The sequence below is a fragment of the Rhinolophus ferrumequinum genome, chromosome 6, assembly GCF_004115265.2.
Source record: "Rhinolophus ferrumequinum isolate MPI-CBG mRhiFer1 chromosome 6, mRhiFer1_v1.p, whole genome shotgun sequence".
NCBI lineage: Eukaryota > Metazoa > Chordata > Mammalia > Chiroptera > Rhinolophidae > Rhinolophus > Rhinolophus ferrumequinum.
In genome coordinates, this window is record NC_046289.1 from 49,547,724 (window position 1) to 49,555,074 (window position 7,351).

Below are 7,351 nucleotides of genomic sequence, written 5' to 3' on the forward strand. Positions count from 1 at the left end.
CAAGCTGTCCCAACCATTTCTTGATGTCAGGAGAACCATCTGGAGATTTCAATATTCTCCCAAACAATTTTGCTTTGTGAAGAGAAGGACAGGGGCACCGGGCAGGCTTTAACATTTTGCCAGTTGATAATAAGAACTTTGGTTTTATTCTTCAGGTGGTAGGCAACGCATGCAGTATAGCCACGAAAGCTTACTGAACTATGCCAGTGAATAAGAAGATAATCATCCCCGCAATCTGCGTGTGTGGGGGGCTGGGCAGGACTGTCACACTGTACAATTCCAAATGCCACCCTTCATACTGCAGTCTGTGAACGGTATCTCGACCCTGTAGTTGTGCAGTGCACAACCTGAGTAGCCCTACATGACCGTCCTGCATGGTGACCCTAGGCACGTGTGACCTATTAAACCTTTTGGTACAGAGTTGGCTTCCAGATGAAAGTTGGAAGACAAATTTTACTTGGAAACAGATAAACCTCTCAAGGCCTCATCTTTTCCATGAACTCTTGATCTTTGGAACTGTTTTACGGGGCTGTGCACAAATGACTATGCATGTAAATCTCAGTGAAGTTCCTATGGTGTAAATTATTAGTAAAGATACTCGTAGCTAAGGCAGGGAAAACCAGGCTCACAAAGTGGCTGCATTTAGCAAGAAAAATGATTTGAGGACAGAAATCTTTTAAATCAATTTTTAGTCTTTAAATGGCTCCAATCTCCAGGCCTTTCCCCACGTTTTGACAAACGGCTTTGGCTTCTTACCCACATCAGTTTATTTGACCTCCTTTTTCCATCAACTACCAAAATGAAAACTCTGCTGCGCGCGAGAGAGGGAGCAATTTTAAACATCTCATAGCAATGAGGCAGAACATGCTATAGCCATCAAGTTCTAGTTGTTCATTCTATTTATTGAAAAAAGCCTGTAGCCTGATTTCTTTTATGCGAGTACATTTGAGCAAGCAAAGTTTATAGAGATGACTTATCTCATTACATTAGAAGAGTGATTTGCTATCTCAGCATCTATAAGCAATTTTAACAGACATTTCTGGATGAAGAAAAGCTTTTGTAAATATATGCGAAAGACACAATTTCATCAAGCATTAAATTGGAGGTGCCCTGGAAAAATATTACATTTGTGCATTCAATTAGCTTGATTGTGGCTGAATTTTGTCCACGGAAGGCGGCATTTCTGCAGAAAAACAGAAGCATTCCCTATGTCAGCAGGTTTCCTAAAACAGAAAGGCACACATTCCCCCTTTGCAAGTCCTCTTTTGCATTTGTGCTGTTCCCAGCGATGCGTCCCTAATCAGGCCGCTCAGTCTTGTTCTCCACAGTAAAGGGTAAGGGGAGAGTGAACCAGAAGCCACTTGCTTTAGGCCGTATGGAACCCAAACCCAGCAATTCCAACGTTAAATAGCCTGCGTCTAGTCCAAAAGCTAGGCCAAGCTCTGGGCCAAATTGGGACTAAGGAAATGGAGAATGTTTGGGGGATAAGAGGACCCCTGAAATCACAGTAAAGAAATGAGCTATTTAGGATGATCACCAGCCCTTTTCTCTCTTCCCCCTGCTGTTCTGCTGTGGAACCCATCAGCTTTCTATTAATAGCAAACAAGCCAGAAAAGATACTATGTCAATGGAACCTGGCTTGGTCTTCATGGATCACCTTTGTCCTAATAGATATGAACACATGTATAATTAGGAAGATTTTTAAAGTCTAGAGTTGAGCAGGTAATGTAGGACCTCAGCCATTCACTTATTCATTCATCAACTTATTAATTTATTCAATAGGCCTTCTCCCGTGTTTCCCCGAAAATAAGACCGGGTCTTATATTAATATTTGCTCCAAAAGTGACGTTAGGGCTTATGTTCAGGGGGTGTCATCCTGAAAAATCATGCTAGGGCTTATTTTCCTGTTAGGTCTTATTTTTGGGGAAACACCGTATGTGCCGGTCACTGAACTAATTACTGCAGCTTTAAAGAACAAGGCAACACTGACCATGTAGCATGATGAGAGCTGTGTTCGAGGAAGGCACAGGTGAGGCACTTGAAGGTCCAGAGTAGCTGATCTTCACGCAGGTTGATACGTCTAGAAGGTTTCTGGGAAAGGCAATCCTTAAAGCAGGATGTTTTCTTTTCTTTTTTTCTGACATACAAGAGGAATACATAATCATTGTAGAAAGTTGGAAAATATAGAAAAGTATGCAGAAGAAAATCTGAAACACCTGGAACTCCAACTAGAACCAACCCCTGTTAACATTTTGGCAGGCTAGGGCTCAGGTGAAAGGAAGAAGCCAGTAACCTATCGCTGAGACAGCGGGCTTTCCAGAGACTGAGCGGGCCGGTGCCCAGGTGATGGGCATGGTACCCAGCCTCCATGCAGCGTCTGAGTGTCCCAACCTCTGATGGGGGAGCCTGCGTGTTAGCAGGGGATCAAAACCCTGCCCACAACAATGTTGGCTACCTCTGGGAACGTCTTAGCGACTGGGTGTGGGGAATGGGGCACGAGGCCCTGCCTTTGTTAAAACCTATTTTCCAATCCTGATGTGATTCTGTACCTCTTCTTTCCGCAATCACCAGAACAGCCTGTGTCTCATGACAAATCAGTAGAAGGGAATCTTTTTCTATTTCCTTCTGACTTCTTTTTCTTTTTGACCTTGTATGATCTACAAGATTTATCCCGGATCAATCATCAGAGGTATTCCAGACACCTCAGTGCTCTATAATTTAGATCTAATCCTGTGCTTTGACGAGCTTAAGTTAGCTAAATTTTGTGTAGCAATAGGGAAAACAGGCCCCTATTAGAGTCATAAAACAAGAGAAGGAGCATGAAGGATGCACTCCTGATCTGTATTCCAAGTTGCCGGGAAAACAAAGAAACAACAGAAAATGATTTCAGAGCATAGATGAAATAAAGGAATGGGTAGAATCAAAAGTATTCAGCTCTTCAGTGGGATAAGTGCCAGCTCTGTTTTAATAAGAGGTTTCTGTGTAGTTAACATCTGCCTTCTAATATGAACAGATAGAGTAAGGGAAGGGACATCAAGCTTGTTCCTAAACTCTGGATCCTTCGTTCCTCCCCTTGGATGAAGCCTCCAAATCCATACATGGAAATGCAGGCCTGGTCTGTCTTAGGTTGCAGACTTGTGCTGGCCTGAACATGGAATACTTAACCAGCCCCGTCTCCCATTGTTCCAGTGACTCTGATAACTTCTGTACTGCTTTTGGAAAGAGTGAGCTGTGCCGGGGGCTCATATTTTGTCCCCAGTACTGAGTCTCGCTCTGATAACCCTGGCCCTATGGGGGCTGAGGCTGCTATAACTTGTCTTCTGCCCTGGTAACTGACTTCATCTCCCTGTGCTCACATGATCCTTCTCCCTGTGCCCTGGAACCATTTCTGACAATCCCAGTCCTATAATACTTTGCTCAGTTCCTTCCTGCATGAGTGTCCACATAACGGGCCGCCATTCTCGAAGGGTGAGCTCTGCCCAGCAATTGGAATGTTCCACCACTTTATCTGAACCTCACTGTCTCTTTCCATTATCACGGTTATCTATTTGCCTCTACTTAGAACATTTTCTATGGTTCCTCACCTTACTCTAAATAACCAGCCAGGCACTGATGAATTCAGAGGTGATAACACAAGTTGTTTATTTGGCACAAAGAATGTGCTACACAAGTTCAGAGACCAGCTAACAACTTTTTCCTCTCTTCTCCCATCCAGCTGCTGCTCTGCCAGAAACTCACCCCCTTGACATTAGTCATTGCAGTAAGATACTGTCTCCACGCAAACATTAATTGGGCGTTTCCCCAAAAATATGACCCACCCTGAAAATAAGCCCCAGTTAAGATCGTCAGCCAGATGAATGCATTTAGTACTTTATGACGATGTTTTGGAAGATGACATTACTGTATTTGAATAATGACTGTATTTGTCATTCAAATACAGTAAATGACATGACTATTTGAATAAATGTAGATTGTCGTACATGAAAAAAATAAGACATCCCCTGAAAATACGCCCTAATGCATCTTTTGGAGCAAAAATTAATATAAGACCCGGTATTATTTTCGGGGAAACATGGTAGATTTATAGACATTTATCATTTCTTCAATAGAGAATGTGGGACAGGGAGTTTTTTTCCTTTTAATATTTTTATTTTGCACTATAAACACCACCACCACCACCAACAACCAGTAATATACTGCTTTTCTTCACATTTGTATGGATTTTAGAAAAATTATTGCCTTTTCCCCTGGAGAAATAACCTACAGTCAAAAAGAAGTTAGTGCCACATTGTGAAATTTAGAAATCCCAGAAGTCAACAGCTTGAAGACAACCCCAGTGGCAGGGAAGAAAATAAGTGTCCCAAGACATAAGCACCTATAAGGACAGCAAGATGGGAACCAACGGTTCCAATTCCACTGACCCAGACAGTAGGTACTCTTTTTCTCCTGGCACCCCCTGCCACTGCCTCCAAGGGGTGATTTTTGATCTATGAACTGAAGAGCTCTTTGCAAATAACAAGAATTGCTTTGAGGAGAGGAGAACAAGAAAGGTTCAAGTATGAGTAAGAATCATGCCAAAATCCAAAGTCAGGGAAGAGCCCACAGTGAAAAGGCAACCCGGAAGTGTCAACATCTTGCTACTTCAACCAGTGGCCGCCATTGGACACAAGAGCGTGTCTCCAAAACATCTGGGGGTTCAAATCAGCATATACGTCACATCCCTAGAAACCCAGTAGGGTTACTCTCCTGACTAGATGGAGATCCGCTTATGCCCTTATGCAACACAAGACAGATACTAAGACTGCCAAAGTTAAAAAAAATAAGGTGGAAATGTGCTTCCAACCAAATGAATTGGCTTTGTAACTGCCTTTTCTCCTGGTCTAGTAAAAGCTATCCCCACGTTGCTGCGTGTATTTATTACCTTACTATTGAAATGAAACGGTGCATTGAGGTGCAAGGACTGGGCAGTCCTGAGAGGGCAGGTGGGGCATCAGCACTGCCTGTGCTCTCGTAATGGCTTGGCCTTCCTTCAGTCCCAAGAGAACATATCCTTGACTGAGGTCAGTCATTACTTTGTTTGAGAGCCTGGTGACCACTTACTATCCCCCTGGGGTGCATGACACAGGGGCATATATCTTCAGTACTGCACAGGTATGGAATGTCTATGAGTTAAAGAAACAGAATCGCAGTTGTTCTTGGGGCTGGGCTGGTGCCCCCATCCCAGTTTTCGCAGGACATAGCGGTGGCCAAGGAGCTCCTGCTGGGCTCTGAGAGCCAGCACCGAGGCAGGGAATGTGCAGTAGGAACCCTGCACACGGGGGCTCAGTGTCTGAAAATGGGCTCTGAATGAAAAGCTGGCTGCCTCCTCCTGGGTTTGGGCGCGGAAGGCAGGATCTCAAATTCATACTGCAGGCGCTGACCTATGAAGCCAAAGTTAGGCAAGATGACAGTCCTTCTCTGCTCGGTGTCATCGAAGGCCTCCCTCACGTGGAACAGATTTGTCTTCACGAGGGAAGCCATGCAGATGGTAGGTGAACGGGGGAGAGCCCCGCCTCACTGTGGACCAGGACCTTGTCTCTCTGTCCCTGACACAGTCAATTAAGTCTATTGCTTCTTGAAAGTGGGAGCTAGTGTCAGCCATGTGGCTTCTTCCACTGAGACCTAACTGGAGTGCAGGTGGCGGGGTGTAGGCCTCGGAAGTCCTCCCACCAGACATTCTGTGCTGTGCTTTGCAGGTGGCAGGGCCTTGCACCTGGATGCAAGGCAGGCACTTCCGGGGGAGAGGACCGGAAGGCAGGGTTTCACCTGGGCAGCCCTGGTCCTAGGCCGCCTTGGCTGATGCTGGTTTCCCGTCCTGGCTGATGCGGGTTCTCTGGGTTTCAATCTCCTCTTGGGAAATGGGGTTTACAGCCATGCAATGCTCGAGATCCCGAGTAGAAAGTTTCACAACCCCGTTTGAGGAAGCCCCCCCGGGGCAGGCGGGCAGGAAGGTGGGCACCACGAGGCACGCAGTGCGCCCTCCTGGCGCGGCGCAGCCGGGCCCGCACGCCGCCCCCCACAGCCGCCGCGCCCGCGGGGCAGCACGTTTCGCACCGCGACGGGAGGTTGGCGCTCAGGAGCCCTGCCCGCAGGGGGAGGCGAAGGCCAGGTAGGGTGGCGGTGCTGCCGCCACGGACCCACCCCAGAGCCCTAGCCCTCAGCCCTCTTTCCCGCCCTGCACGTTGGCACCGCAGCAGCCGGGCCGGGGGGCTTTGAGTGGGGTACGAGGATAACAAAACGTGCAGCATAACTGGAAACTGCATATAAGTAAGGCGTGTAACTGGAAGAGCCACATCAGATGGCTCATGAATATACTTCTGATATGTTTTATAGTGGAAAACTCTGGCTCAGATATCAGAAGTGTTTGGGAGCTCCGCCTCAGAGATGAGTTAAATCAGCCAGTCATGTCTCCACCCACCCCACCCCCAATAGAGAAGACAGATTTGAGGGTGCTCAGTGGTTAGTCTGTGTTCGGATCCAGCTCTGTTGCTGCAGGTCCCGGATGGGAGGCCCATGGGACAGTCAGGATGACAGCCTCCCCCCGACACAGATGTGTTTCCTTTGAACCCCACTGTGAGCCTGGGCGTTCAACTTACGTTGAAGTCTTTCCCAGAAGTACCCCAGTCCGTGTGCCCTGTGCGTCTACTCCCCTGGGAATAATCGTATTCACCATATAACGTTGTGAGGGTGAAATGAGAGAATTCATGTAATGTCTCCAGCATATACTTTGGTATAGTGGAAGCATTTAATAAATCAAATAAATAAATTTCATATATAACCAGGTAATATATAAATAAGTTATAGTGTACAGTTTATTAGAGAGTTGTCCCACCTGGATCCAAGAGACGCTTCCCACTGTGTGGTGTTTGCACAGGGCAGTGGACAGTGGTTTCAAGGGTCTCATGTGGCTTGTCCTCCTATGACCTGTACCCAGTTCAGAATTTGGCCTCCTTGGTTCTCTTGGCTTTCTCTCTTGCCAAATAGTTACCCTGGGAGGTGCCCCTTACTTCTTTCCTTCCTGTCTGTCAACAAATCACAGGACTTGACTTTGTGAACCCATCAGGGAAATGTACAGTGTTTGGATCTTAGCGTGGGCTGTCCTTGAATTCATTTTACAGCTAATCTCCTTCATCTTCTTGGCAGTGGGACAGGTTCTTTTTTTTTTCCTTTTAAAAAAAAGCTATCAACTATGGTCCATATCAAGTTGTCGAATATATGTAGGCTGATGATGGGTAGGAAATAATGTTTCACGATGACCATTTCCTCCTGCTCTTGAAACTTGTTTCATTTGATGACCTGACACGGACCAGTT

The 7,351-nt window shown here is 46.2% G+C and overlaps 1 pseudogene; it reads right to left on the reverse strand.

Annotated features, from left to right (window-relative positions):
- Positions 1-5,137: 5,137 nt before the first annotated feature.
- On the reverse strand, positions 5,138-6,302 carry LOC117023126 (dual specificity protein phosphatase 5-like; annotated as a pseudogene).
- Between the last annotated feature and the right edge of the window lie 1,049 nt (positions 6,303-7,351).